General features: G+C 34.7%; 1 long non-coding RNA gene across 1 annotated transcript in view; it reads right to left on the bottom strand.

Annotated features, from left to right (window-relative positions):
* The window catches only part of LOC106509534, a 409,533-nt gene that overhangs the window by 253,432 nt on the left and 141,174 nt on the right, over positions 1-14,927 (bottom strand). The gene's annotated exons all lie outside the window — the stretch shown is intronic.

The raw sequence follows: 14,927 nt of genomic DNA, 5'->3' as shown, positions 1-14,927 counted from the left end.
AAGAACTGAAATGATATGGAACATTTCCCCTGACCACAACAGATCTAATTAGAAATCATTGATAAGACACCTAAGAAAATGCCAAATATAGAGTTCCTGTTGCTGCTCAGTGGTAATGAACACAACTAGTATCCATGAGGACATGGGTTTGATCCCCAGAGATATGCTCAGTGGGTTAAGGATCTGGCTCTGCCCTGAGCTGTGGTATAGGTTGCAGACACAGCTTGGATCTAGTGCTGCTGTGGCTGTGGTGTAGACCAGCACCTGCATCTAATTCAACCCCTAGCCTGAGAACTTCCACATGTCATGGGTGTGACCCTAAAATGCAAAAAAATAAAAACAAAAAACAGAAAAGAAAAGAAAGAAAATGCCAAATATCTGTTACTTATACAACAAACTTCTGGGTAATTCTTGGATTAGGACAAAATCACAAGAAATTTATTTATACATTTTTAACTGAATTACAATGAATATAGATAATATTCATAGCAACTTTATTTAAAACAGCCAAAATCTACATCAATCAACCAAAGTGTCAGTCAACAGGTGGATCAATACACACAGTAAATATGTACAATAAATTACTATTCAGCAGTAAAAAATAATATCCCAAAAACTTTAATAATTAGAAAACTCCCCTTTAAAATTTTAAGGATAAGCTTATAGAAAAATGTATATTATGAAATGAGAAACCTCAACTTTGTAAAAATGCCAATTGTCCCAAAATTAATATACAAAATCATCTAATCCCATTAAAAGTATGATCAGAAAATGTTATGGAAATTCAAGTGTTGATTTTAATATCCATCTGGACAAAACAGTGTTCAGAGAGAAAGAAAGCCAAGAGTTCCCATTGTGGCTCAGTGGGTTAAGAACCCAACATATTGCCACGAAGCTGTAGCTCATATTCAACCCCTAGCCTGAGAACTTCTTTATGCTGTGGGTATGGCCCTAAAAAGATGAGAGAGAGAGAGACAGAGACAGAGACAGAGAGAGACAGACAGACAGACAGACAGACCGACCGACCGACCTGGATTTAGAGTAAGTATATGTGTTCTAAGATTGTAAATACAAGTGAATGAATGAAAAATATACAGGAGGAGAGTGTTTTTTCTGAGGGTTTCCCTGAGGTGGAGAACTTTAATTAGGAGGAGTTACCCAGGGGCTACAATGATAGTAGTAATGTTTCTATACTTAAGCTAAGGGCTAGATACATGAGTGTTCTCTGTATCATCTTTATTTTTTATTTGTAGTAATAAGTAAAACACTTCCATCTTACCAATATATAATATTTATTTATTACTTGTAGAAACAAAGTGTTTTAGAATACCAATAAAAAATAAATATACTTACTGATACATATTTTCTAGCTTTGTCATCTCACAGCCAATAATAAGAAATGCAGAAAGAAACACATATCCAACCCTTTTAAGACGCCAAAGTTCTTATTCATAACACATGTGCCTTAACTTAGGCCCACAGGCCTATGTAGCTGAAAGGTAAGGTGGGGCAAGCCTTCAGATGGGATGACATGTGCCCAGAAAAATTCTGTTACTAAGAATGGGGAAAGGAACATTGGAGGCTGGTGAAGTGCATGTCACAAATGGCAACAACCAGCATACTGAACAATAAGAGAGATTTAGGAGTTCCCATTATGGTGCAGCAGAAACAAATCCGACTAGGAACCATGAAGTTGCGGGTTCAATCCCTGGCCTTGCTCAGTGGGTTAATGTGTTGCCATGAGCTGTGGTGTAGGTTGCAGACACGGCTGGGATCTGGCATTGCTGTGGCTGTGGCGGCAGCTGTAACTCTGGTTCAATTCTTAGCCTGGGAACCTCTATATGCTGAGGGTATGGCCCTAAAAAAGCAAAAAAGAGAGAGAGAGAGATTTATAAGATAAAGTATTTGTAAGTCTATTACATATAATTGAAAATATATTGTGTTCACACAGCCAGTTTTTAAGTTTTGATTCCTTTCAGGAGAAAAACAACTAAAAAATTTCTCAAATAAGTTTTCTATACTGAAACTACTTTTCAATCCCTTTTAAAATCTTCTCCACTAAGGAAAATGTTAATAATAATGACCAAGTGTATGACAGAAGGAGGAAGGTGGAACTATGAATAATTCTATGTCTTTGGAATAACATTTCTAATTACTAAACTTGCCTATCCTCTCAGCCTCTAAATCCCCCAAAATAGTAACTCAAAAATGTATTTTATATTTAAACATGAATTTATCAAGTGTTAAGTTTATTCCAGTATTTATGTTGACTCTATATGCCAACAGTTAGCTAGGAAAAAAACAGTCATTTTGTCTCCCCTATAACTTTCTCAGTTATTCTCAAAACATTTCATCATGTTCCTAACACCACACTGTCATACAGATGAATCTGGTAAACTTATCTCATGGTGAGCCTCCAAGGATAAACAGCATGATCTAATAAATTGCAAAACTTGTGGAATGCATCAGACATACAATTAGTAGTCGGTCATAGAGTAAGATGGGTGGGTTTCCTCATTCTCAGAGATATTTTACTGTCTGGATTTTCCCCAGTTGAACTAATCAGAAAGGGAAAAAAGAACTCAAAAGTGCTACCATTACATAAAAGCAAGTTCAGTAACAAAACCTTAGAAAAAAAAGAAGCAGAAAGTAACTTGTAAAATCATTTCCAGATGCTTGTTGTTTTGTTTCTGTTTTGTTTTCAGATGAGCAAATTGAGGTTCAGAGAAGTAGAATAACTTATGTAAAGCCACACAGCTAATTACACCAGGAATGGATCCCACGGGACTTTTAGGAAGCAATTCCATATGCTCAAACTTATAAACCAACCGTTGGTTTTTATTACTGTTTTTCTTTTCTGTTTTGCTATAGATCTACACTGCTATATTTAAGCAGCTCCCCTGCACATTTTTATTACCAATTTTCTTTAAACAAACAAAAATGCTCTATATTCTTTTGCATAGTTGAGTTTACTTTATTATAGTTGGCACATGGGGAAATTTAATTGCTCATAGGAGAATGTAATAGTTAATTAGTGAATATGAGGTTTACTTAAAGATTAAAAATAAATATCCCAACTCTGAAATTTGCCCTAAATCCTGGGAACTGCCTGGAAAATTGGAACCAGGGACACCAGAGCCTGTGCAGCTGTATAACTACAGGGTATGTGCTCAGGTATGGGGAGGTGGCTCTTATTTTCCTAAGGATTCTTCTTTCCCTGGACCCTAGGACCACCTCACAGTCTAAGTATTACCTCAGAATTGAGGTTAGCTGGCTTTCTGTCAGCTGAGAAGCAGAGGTAGTGACAGTCTTTGTAAGTAGATGCTGCAATTTAGCTGGCCTATGACACCGGCTTCTACTGCCTACAGGGTATGACCTCTGACCTCCTCTGCAAAGGCTTTGTGGCCAAAGCAGTGCTCACCAGTCAGCCTTTGCCTAATATCATTGCCTGATCTTTTTCCAGGCAAACCTCCACTCTTTTCCTGGAGAGTGTCCCAGGAAATACCAACACTTTTATGTTCTTAGAGCTGAATTTCATGAAGACGTCACAGAGAGGTCAGTAGGTCTTCAGTGACCCTGCCAGGTATTACTCCAGAAGGGAAAAAAAGAAAAAATATTAAGGCTGGAGGACACAACAGGTACAAAGTAATATTAAGTTAAAAATAGAATACAAAGACATGAGTTGTTCTATAAAACTAATGTCTCAGTTATACCTGTTAAAGCCAAGTGATTGATTCTGTATTTGTGTATTAATATATATATTTCTTTTTGTGGGGCACAGTTTAAAATTCTGCAGAATCTAAGAGAAATACTTAAATTCTATTATTTTTACTTTGTTCTTTAAGAGTTGACCACTTGTACCTTAGTGATAATCCACATTAAATTGTCAAAATTTCCTGACAATTATAGCTAGGTAGATAAAACTATGGGAAGCCCTATTGATAAACTAAGTGCTCTTAAATTAGTTATGCACTAGGGGAAGTAGGTTTAAGGTTTATATTGCTGTGATTCAGGCATTTAGTGTCATTAATTTTCATAATATAGAGGCACCTGTGTACTGCATTAGATTTTATATGTATTTTCTAAACAGTTTAGCTTCAGAAACTTAGCCCTATTCGAAAATTATCGTTTCAACTTCTTTTAGCACTGAGATGAAGTAAGATCCTATAGTTGACTGCAATGGCTTCCCAGTTAACTCAACCTAAAAGTCAAAGTCCTTCCTGAAGCTTACAAAATCCAGCATAAACTGGTACCCTTATCTCTTTTCTCACTACTGCCCTGGATCACTCACTCTGGTCTAGGAATGATGGCCATCTTGCTGTCCCTTGAACAAACAAGTACATTCCCATCCTAGAGCTTTTATTCTAACTGTACCTGCTTCAGGTACTCTACTCCCACAAACATCCTCTTGGCCCAAAACCAAACAAGGACACTTCAAGCAAAGAAAATTACAGGCCAATATCTCTAATGAATATAGATGCAGAAATCCTCAACAAAATATTAGCAAACCAAATTCAATGATGCATAAAAGGATCATACATGACAATCAAGTAGGATTCATACCAGTAGGCAAAGATGCTTCAAAATCCATAATCAGTCAATGTGATAAACCACATTAACAAAACGAAGGATAAAAATCATAGACTATTATCAATAGGTGAAGATGCATTTGACAAAATTCAACATCAATTCACAATTAAAAACTCTCAACAAACTGAACCTAGAGGGAACATACCTTGAAAAAGACTACACATGATAAGCCCACAGCTAACAACACACGCAATGGTGAAAAGCTCAATACTTTTCTTCTAAGATCATAAACAAGATAAGGTTGCCTACTCTCACCATTTTAATTCAAGAGAGTACTGGAAGTCCTAGCTATGTGAGCTAAAAACTTACTTTGTATTTGAGATCATAAACTAGAGGGAGGGAGGAATGGGGAGGGAGGAAGGAAGGAAGGGGAAGAAAAGAGAAAGAGAAAAATAGAGAGGAAGGAAGGAAGGAATCCATTCCAATCATCAAGGTCCCCCACTGTATGAAAAGTAACACATTCCTGTGAAACCTTTCATTAGCCAAAATGGTATAAAGCAAAGAAGCAATTACCTTAAGCCATATCTTCCTAATGAATACACAAGATAAATTGAGATAAAGCATAGATACTCACAGACACAGTTCAAAGCTATGGTAACTTGATGCTGAGCTGCTGAGTGTGGTTTCCTGGCAAAAAGTTTGGTCGTACCACTCTATGCAGTGTGTACACTGGTATTTTAACAATGCACTGCAAAACAAATGTTGAATGCTATTTTCACTTTTTTTTTTTTTTTTGTAAAAGTAAAAATCCTCTGGATTTCTTTCAATCAATGAAAATAGGCATTAACTGAATGTCTTTCATAAAAACCAACTGGCATAAAGCAAAATTTTCAAAGCAAGAAGATACCTGTAAAACTGTCTCTATTTGCAAGTGACATGATCTTATATAAAGAAAACCCTAAAAATTCCACCAAAAACTATTACATCTAATTTTGAATTTAGTAAAGTGACAAAATACAAAATCAATATGCAAAAATCAGTTGTGTTTCTATACACTGATAATAAATTATCAGAAAGAGAAATTAAAATAATCCCATTTACAACTGTATCAAAAAAATAAAATGCCTATGAATAAATTTAACCAATCAGGTAAAAGACCTGTACACTAAAAACTGAGACACTAATTAAAGATATTGAACACAGAAATGGTAAAAAATTCTGTGCTCATGGAAGAATTAATATTGTTAAAATGTCTATACTACCAAAATCAATTTTCAGAGTCAGTGAAATCTCTAACAAAATCTCAAGGGCATGGCATTTTTCATGGAAATAGAACAAATAATTTTAAAATCTGTATTGAACTACAAATGACCCCAAGAGCCATGGCAATATAGAAGAAAGAGAACAAACCTGGAGGTATCACATTTTCCAATTTTAAATTATCTTACAAATCTAAAATAAGCAAAATGGTATGATATTGACATAAAAAACAGACACATAAATCAATGAAACACAAGAGAGAACCCAAAAATAAATGCACACATATATAGTCAATCAATATAAAATAAAGGAGCCAAGAATATATGATGGGGAAAACATAGTTTCTTAAAAAAAAAATGGTCTTGGTAAAACTGGAAAGCCACATGCAAAAGAATGAAAATGAGCTACTACCTTATACTACACACAAAAACCAACACAAAATGAAGGAAGTACTTGAACTAAGCCTTGAAACCATAAATTCTTCCAAGAAAAAAATAGTGGGTAAGCTCCCTGGCATTGGTCTTGGGGATAACTTTTTTGGATATGATACTAAAAGCAATGTCAACAAAAATAAATAAATAAATAAACAACTGAGACTGTATCAAAGCCAAAACTTCGTGTACAATAAAAAGCTATCAACAAAATGAAAAAGGCAACCTATGGAATCAAAGAAAATATTTCTAAGTCATATATCTAATAAGGGGCAAATATACAAAATACATAAAAATTCATACAACTCAATAGCAAAAAAATAAAAAAATAAAATAAAAAAGCAACTCAATTAAAAAATAGGCAGAAGATCTAGACAGTTTTCCAAAGAGTATGTACAGATAGCCAACAGACATATGAAAAGATATGGTCAACATCAGTAATCATGAGGAAAATGAAAATCAAAAGCACAATGAGATCTCACCTCACACCTATCAGAATGTCTGTTATTAAAAAGACAACAAATAACAAGTGTTGATGAGGATGCCAAGAAAAGGGAATCCTTGTGTACTATTGGTGGGTATGAAAATTAGTGTACCACTACAGAAAACAGTATGCAATTTCCTCAAAAAAAATTTTTAAAAAGAACTACCATATGATCCAGCAGTCCCACAGGTGGATATTTATCAAATGAAAATAAAATCACTATCTCAAAAAAGATGTTCATATCCTCATGTTCACTGCAGCATTATTTACAACAGCCAAAGCATGGGAATAATTTAAACGCCCATCAATGGACGAACAGATAAAGAAAATGTAATATATGTAAGTACAATGGAATAAGATTCAGGCACCACAAAAATAAAGAAATCCTACTGTTTGCAGCAATATGGATGGACTTTGAGGCCATTATGTGAGCCAAGTCAGTCAGAGAAAGACAAATAGTATATATTCTCACTGGAATAAAAAAAAAATGAATTCACAGTTACAAAGAAAAGATTGTTGATTACCAGGAGTGGAGGTAGAAGGTGGGCAAAATGGGTAAAGATGGTCAAAAGGTACATATATCAAATTATTCTGTTGTACACTTAAAATTAATACACTGTTGGACATCAACTTTCTCTTCATTTAAAAGAAAATATACTGCCTCAGCCCACTCTTTCATGTCTTCAACTAGTGCTCAAATCTCATTTCTTAATGCAGCCCATCCTGGCCATTTTAATTTATCCTGTTCACACAACACACCCCCCATTACCATGAACTGATTTTTCATCTTTTCACAGCATTTGCTACTTTTCAACCTGAGTTATGATTCCTGCTTATTATTTATCTTGCTAGAATATAAGTTCCATGAACCATGATCTTTGTCTATTTTCTACCCTGATACATCCCAATGATCTAGAAGAGTGACCAGCACATAGTAGTTGCTCAGTAAATATTGCTGAATGAATGCTATTGAACAAAAATCCTTCTGTGTGATCTGTCAACACTCCTACTACAACCATGCATCTCTAGCCATACAAATCCTTTGTGTTCTACAGACTTCTGAATTCAATCAACCAATATTAGCCATGGGAATACAAAAGTGAAAAAGGCAGATAAAGCATTACATTGGGGGAGAAAGATATAGTCAATAAAAAAAATACAATGTAATAACAAGAAAAGTTATGAAGAAAACTAAATCAAGGTAAGTCAATAAACAGTGTAGTATAGGAGGTAACATATGAGAAAAGATATATAAATGAAGGAACAAGCTGCACAGATATTTTGGGGAGAGAGTTATGTCAATGAGAACAAAGCCATGGGCAGAAAAATGCGGATGGCTAAAAAAATCCAGGAGGTCGATGTGGCTAAAATGTCATCAGTAATGGGGAGAGCAAAAAAGGAAGAAGTCTGAGGGTATTTAAGGTCTATAGCATGCATAGTTTTGAAGGCCACTTCAAAAGGGTAAGACTAGATTTTGTTCTATGGTGATAGTAAACCATTTGATTTCCATAAACAAAGGAATGACAGAATCAATTTTATGTATTACTTCTGATATTTCTTGACTTTTTATAATGAATGTATACTATTGTAATTTTTCCCAAAGTCAATAAAAAGTATATAGTAAAAGGGAAGAGGCATAGACAATGTGTTTCTATGACAGTGGGGGAAGGGGTGTAGATATTGATTTAGTTAAATCTTTAAACCATTAATAACGTTAACACCTCAGTTTGGTTTTACAGCACTGAGTTCATTGTGTTAGTATATTAGAGTTTGATGGACATTTGGATGATATCCTACTTTTCACTTCAATAAATACTTTGAACAAAATTCCTGCTTTCAAGGAATTTTCATAATAGTGGTAGTAAACAATAAAAAGGCAAATAGATAGGATATTAAGAAATGATGCCTATTGTAAGGAAAACAATATGATTTATAGGTGTAGAGAATGATAGGCGGAGGTATTGAGAGTGATGACAAGGGACCATTTTATACAAGATGGTCAGGACACTCAAGGTCAAGGAAGAACTCTCTTTTTTAAGCAACATGAAAGCAGAGACCTGAAGAAACTGATGAATCAAGACACACAAATGTATATAGGAAGAGAATTCCAGGCAAATGGAAAAGAAAATCCTAATTCATCAGGACTGCATTTGGTGCTTACTCCTTTTCATGTGTGCCAAAATTGAGGGTTTTTTTTTTAATAAAGTTAACTAGTTTATTAACTATATATGTTTTAATATGGTTTTATTTTGCCTTCCTTTTTTATTTGCAATTAAAGTACTGAGCCAAAACTTGGAAATTTTTCAAGGAGTTTTTTTTTTTTTAGGGATAAGGTAATAAATTCGCTAAACAAACATACACACAAAATAAAAAAGGTTATAAACAATTTTACTAGATACATTCTGCTTTCAAAAGGAAAGTAGTCATCTGTATTTGCAATGCTAAGAAACAATTTTGTGGGCCGTATTTTCTTTTCCTGAGATGAGGCTTAAAATACTTAGTACATATTGATTATCTATCACATGCCAAGGATTGTTCTGAACCTGCACAGTCAGATAAGGTAGCTATTACCTGTATGTGACAATTTAAATATAATTTAAATTAACTTAATTTCATTAAATGATAAATTCTGTTACACAGATTGATTAGCCACATTTTACATGCTCAACAGCTACATGTCGCTACTGGCTAAATTACAGAGCAATTTCATCATCAAAGAAAGGTCTATAGTAACCATTTTAATTAACAACCGTAAAGCATAGTTATTAGTATTATCTTTAATTTATAATTAAGAAAAATGAAACAAGGAATTTATAAATAAGAAAAATGACACAGAGAGGTTAAGTAACTGGCCCAATGTATATTATACATCTAGTAGAATTCAGACAGTTAATGTGCCTATCTTTTTCCAGAAACACAGTAAGTCAGTACCCAAAATACTCTAACTTACCGAATTTTACATGGAGATAGGAATTTTATCCCTGTGAAAGACAGTAGAGTTTCTCAGACATGATACAAGATCATAAATGCCTGCCTTGGAAAAAATGCAAATGTACGGTGAATGCTGTCTAATGGATGAAAGCAGTGAGAACGCTTCATTAGTTTATTGCACTGTGGCATTAACTGAAGGTAACAATGTATTTTATAGGATATGTATTTTTTTTGTCTACATAATGTATTGTGGATTTTTGAATTATAAAATGGTTATGTCTTTTTCTTTAGATCTTCTGGTGACATGAGATTTATTACCAGAAACCAACTGTTCCAGGCTCATAATGGCTGTAAAGGAGTCAGGGATACCAGAGTATCACTAAATTCTATCTCCATAGCTTCTATCAGATCCTTTGTTATTGGACATAGGATGATCCAGTGGTTTCTGAAGTTAATGACTTTCCTTGCTGGAAATCCATGCTAATTTTTAATTCTCAACTGCCAAAATGTGCCTACTCCAAAACATTCTTTCATGATCATGTTTAGCTTCCTCAAACCAACCTCTCACAAACTCAAATTCACTCTTTAAAGATTGAGTTAATGTGCTTTTTGTCTTCCAAGTGCAAAGTTTCTTTTAGCCTACAGAGAAAAATGGTTTTAATGTATGAAAACTAAATCCATATTGATACATAATTTGAGGCACTTTCAACTTATCACCAGAGACTATTAAATTCTTTTCCTAGATTATATTTACTGAGAGAATCTAATCCCCCCCTCTTTTTTTTTTTTGTTTGTTTGTGGAAAGTCTCTTTCTTATAGACTATTCTTCTCATAAAGTTAGACTCAGTTGTGTGGTATAATTATAGAACAAGGAAATCTCAGGAAAAAAAGAAACACTACAAAAAAGAAACACTACAAAAAAAAAAAAAAAAAAAAACCTCTCCTAATTGAAAAACACCATAGTTCATCTCACTAGTTGCTAGACATTTAATTTACTTTTTCAGGAATTATATAGTAAGTACTAAGCATAGGTTCTGGTGCTCATGGCTTGGAATGGAACAATACAAAATGAATAGAGGCTCTGACATAATAAATAATATGATTTCAAAAGAAGTATTATTACACAAGGGGGCAAAATCACTTTTGATTGATTAATGATGCATAAATTCAGTAAGAATGCTACCCTGAAGATAGGCCTGGAAGGATGGGTCTGATTTTAACAGGTTGCCATAAGGAAAAGGTATTCCACAGGGTAAAAATGCTGGAAAGATCAGACAATACCAAGGAGTTAGATGTGGCTATCATACAATGCGGGTGAAAGGAAGTATTGAGAAACAAACTATAAGTTTAAAGATGGAGAGTAGAGGATCTTGAGCACATGGAACAGACACTGCTGGATTATCTCCCCTCTTCTGCATGATTCGGTAATATTAAATTTATCTTCAACCTAAGGTGAAATTCTCAGTATCCTAAACTGTCATGATAGCCCTATCACCCAGATAGGAGTTGGTTTAGGAGAAGTATGTGGTCAATTAGATGAGAGGGTTGTCTTCTTGCTGGACTTCTGGCAAATGTCAATTTGCTTTTTTGCTTTTTTTTTTTTAGGGCCACATCCGTGGCATATGGACTTTCCCCAGCCTAGGGGTCAAATTGAAGCTTCAGCTGCAGGCCAACCTCAGAGCCACAGCAACTTGGGATCTGAACCTACACCGCAGCTCACAGCTCACATCCTTAACCCACTGAACGAGGCCAGGGATCGAACTTATATCCCCATGGATACTATTGGGGTTTGTTACTGCTGAGCTATGAAGGAAAATCCTTTTTTTGGGGGGGTGCGATTTGCTTTTAAATATCAGAAATGGTCCCCTTCTTCAAATATTGGGCCTATATGTATTCCTTGAAATGTATGTAGCTGTCTTGTCATCAACCTATAGATAAAGCCAACAAGAGGAAGAATATTGACCCCAAAGAAATGATAATGGGTCAATATGTCTTAATATTTGAGAAATAATATGAATTTCTTAATATTTGAGATATAATAAACCCTTGTAATGCTTAATCCATTTAAAATTGGATTTTTGTGTATTATGCACCTCAGTGCATCTTAACTGAAACACTAAGGTTAAGGAATTTTGACTTACTCATAATAGAGCAAACACTGAAGAACCACAGACATTTTAAGTAGAAGATGAGTTTAAGATTAATCTGAGTGTGGTACAGGGGATGGGTTCAGCTAGTTAGTTCATAGATTTCTCTGGTAGGAGATAATGCAGTTTTGAACCAGTGTGGAACCAGGAGAAAGAAAGCTCTGAAGAGATATTATACAATGCTGAAATAAAAGTGAACCAGCAGAATGTCTGCAGGTAAAAAAAAAAGAGAGAGATAAAGAGGAAATGATAAGCTATGCTGTTAAAAAAAAAAAAATGTTCTTGCCCATTTCTTAATTCTCCCAGTTTTCAATTTCTCTGAAATTGACTGTCAGCAACCACAGTTCATAGGGATTCATGGAAAAGAGTCCTAGAGATTGGAGCACTCAACTGCAATTGACTGCATCCAGCCTTACAACATATTTTCACATCTCCTTCCTGTCCTGCATCCTTTATCCCTTACTCTGCTTCGTAGGATTATATCCTCTAGTAAAGCAGGAGTACACATGCTTCTGCCTCAGGCTCTGCTTTCAGGGAAATCCAAAGCCAAGACACTGTCCTCAAAGGAAGGTTGGGTCAAATAATACTAGACTACCTTCCACATTTAAAATTCCATGGTTCTAATAAACCAAATAATATGCTTTCTAAAAGCAAATCCCTGACAGAGGAGGCAAGGTGATTTCCCCTCTTAAGAATGTTGCTCAAAACTAAACCCTATAATTACAGAGCAACACAGGGCCTCCCAAGTTGCTTTGTTTCACTGATATTTTGTCAAGGTTTAATACTTTTTTTGATTTCCCAATGTAACTAACCTCAACTGAAAACAGTTTTTCCATACTAGGACATTTGTTCTCATGGTTTCGTTGTGTTGGCATACATCCTGTGCAAAGAATTCTGACACATCCTCAAGAGAAAAAAAAATGTATTCTAATATCCAAATTATTTAGCTCATACAAGTAATATAAATGAAGCTGAAGTAATATAAATGAATTTGAGGTCTCAACTTGCCAGACATGGATGGAAGCAGGGTTCAAAGATCAGATAAACAGATCACAGTGCCAACTGCCTGCCTTACTAGTGCCATCAGTCCCACCCATTTCAGAAAGCTGGTGATCACTCCTCACTGAGGTAAACCGAGAACGCAGTGATTGCTTAGAAAAAGAACGAGGACCTCAGCCCTGGCAAGCATCTGTGCTCAGCACATGTAAATTCCTTGTAGATAACACTAGTTATGAGGGAAACAACTCTAGGCTAACAAATATTCAGAAATAAAGTATCCTTAGTCCTGAAAGAATGAATCTCTGGAGGAGAAATTCATGAAGAATCTGCATGGATTTCACCCCTCAGAGTTGGCAGATATGCTGGGGGTTTTTCCTTCCCAACCCAACTTCAGGGATGGCCCAGAAAAATTAGATAATGATAACCACTTGACTTGAGTAAATTGATTTAGAATAACTTTCACCTGTTTTGGGTAGCATGGGAATTTTTAAGAGTGTCTATGAAGTATGAGGCATTTACCAGATTCATTCATCCAGAATTAAGTAGCAATGTTCTTATCTCTAACATTCAGTGAAGAGGTTTATGGAGAGTAAAGTCAATCCCTGGAATATTTAAGGGGACTTGGACACTCAGTTCCTACATCTTCACTTTGCCATTAAGGGATATTTGGCTGAGCTGGCAAGAGACATTATTAAGCAGTTCAGACATTCTCAGATACATAGAAAAGCTTCCTTTTTCTCTGTTAGATTTTGTCTCCCCTTGTGCAATACTCCCCTTTTTTATCTCTCTTAATCAAACATCTGGTATCTTCACCATAACTATCTTTTCCATAGACATTTTTGCCTTTTGCCACAAGCATTTCAGCTCATAACTAATCAGCAATAAGGCAATGTTGTCATCAGAGATAAAATAAAAAATTAAATAGAAATAATAATATTATACTTTTTTGCTTTCTGACTAATCTCTTCATTCAGCATCACTCTTTTTCTCAAATTTTTTCCTTTGCTAAGAGAGGAATCAGTTTCCAAATACTTGGATACATATTTGTAACTGAACTTTGTTATTTTGTTGTAAAAGCCTTCTGCCCTGTCATCTATATCACATGGCCACTGACAGACAGTCTGAAATACAGTAGGAAATATGGGCTCAACTCTGTGCCTTTGAGGTACCCAGCTTCTTTTCCCTCCAGTGTACTATGTTTCAAAATTAAAAAAAAAAAATTCTTACATAAAAAAATATACAAACAAAACAGGAAAGATGAAGGAAACTACAAGGTGATTTTTCAACAAGTTATAATTGATAAACCTTTAGCTAGACTTATCAAGAAAAAAAAAGAAAAAGAAAAAGGGCACTTATCAATAAAAATCAGAAATGAAAAAGAAGTTACAACCAACATCACAGAAATACAAAATATCATAGGAGATTACTAAAAACAACTGTAACTCAATAAAATGAACAACCTAGAAGAAATAGAGAAATTCCTAGAAATGTACATTCTCCCAAGACCAAACCAGGAAAAAATACAAATATGAACAGACTCATTATGAATAATGAAATCAAATCAGTAATTTAAAAACAAAACTTCTAACAAACACAAGTCCAGGAATTCACAGGTGAATTTTTCCAAACATTTAGGGAAGAGGTAACACCTATCCTTCTCAAACTGCTACAAAAAATTTCAGGGGAAGGAATATTTTCAAAATCATTTTATAAGACCAGTGTCACCCTGATAACCAAAAAAAAAAAGGCCAAAATCATTGATAAACATAAATGCAGAAATGCTCAACAAAATATTTGCAAACTGAATCTAACAGTACATTGAAAGGATCATACACAATGATCAAGTGGGATATATCTGAGGGATGCAAGAATGACTTAAAATCTGTAAATCAATCAATATGATACACCACATTAACAAACTGAAGAAAAAATATTATATGGTTATTTCAACAGATGCAGAAAAAGCATTTGACAAAATTCAATATTCATTTATGATAAGAACACTCAACAAAGTGGGCAGAGAGGGAACATGCCTCAATGTAATAAAAGCTGTATCTAATATCATACTGAATGGTGAAACTGAAAGCACTTCCGCTAAGATCATGAGAAAAGCAAAGATGTCCACACACACTACTTCTATTCAAC

The sequence above is a fragment of the Sus scrofa genome, chromosome 2 (genome assembly GCF_000003025.6).
Source record: "Sus scrofa isolate TJ Tabasco breed Duroc chromosome 2, Sscrofa11.1, whole genome shotgun sequence".
NCBI classification, from domain to species: domain Eukaryota; kingdom Metazoa; phylum Chordata; class Mammalia; order Artiodactyla; family Suidae; genus Sus; species Sus scrofa.
Note: the sequence above shows the minus strand (reverse complement) of the source record. Positions and strands in the feature narration are given on the sequence as shown.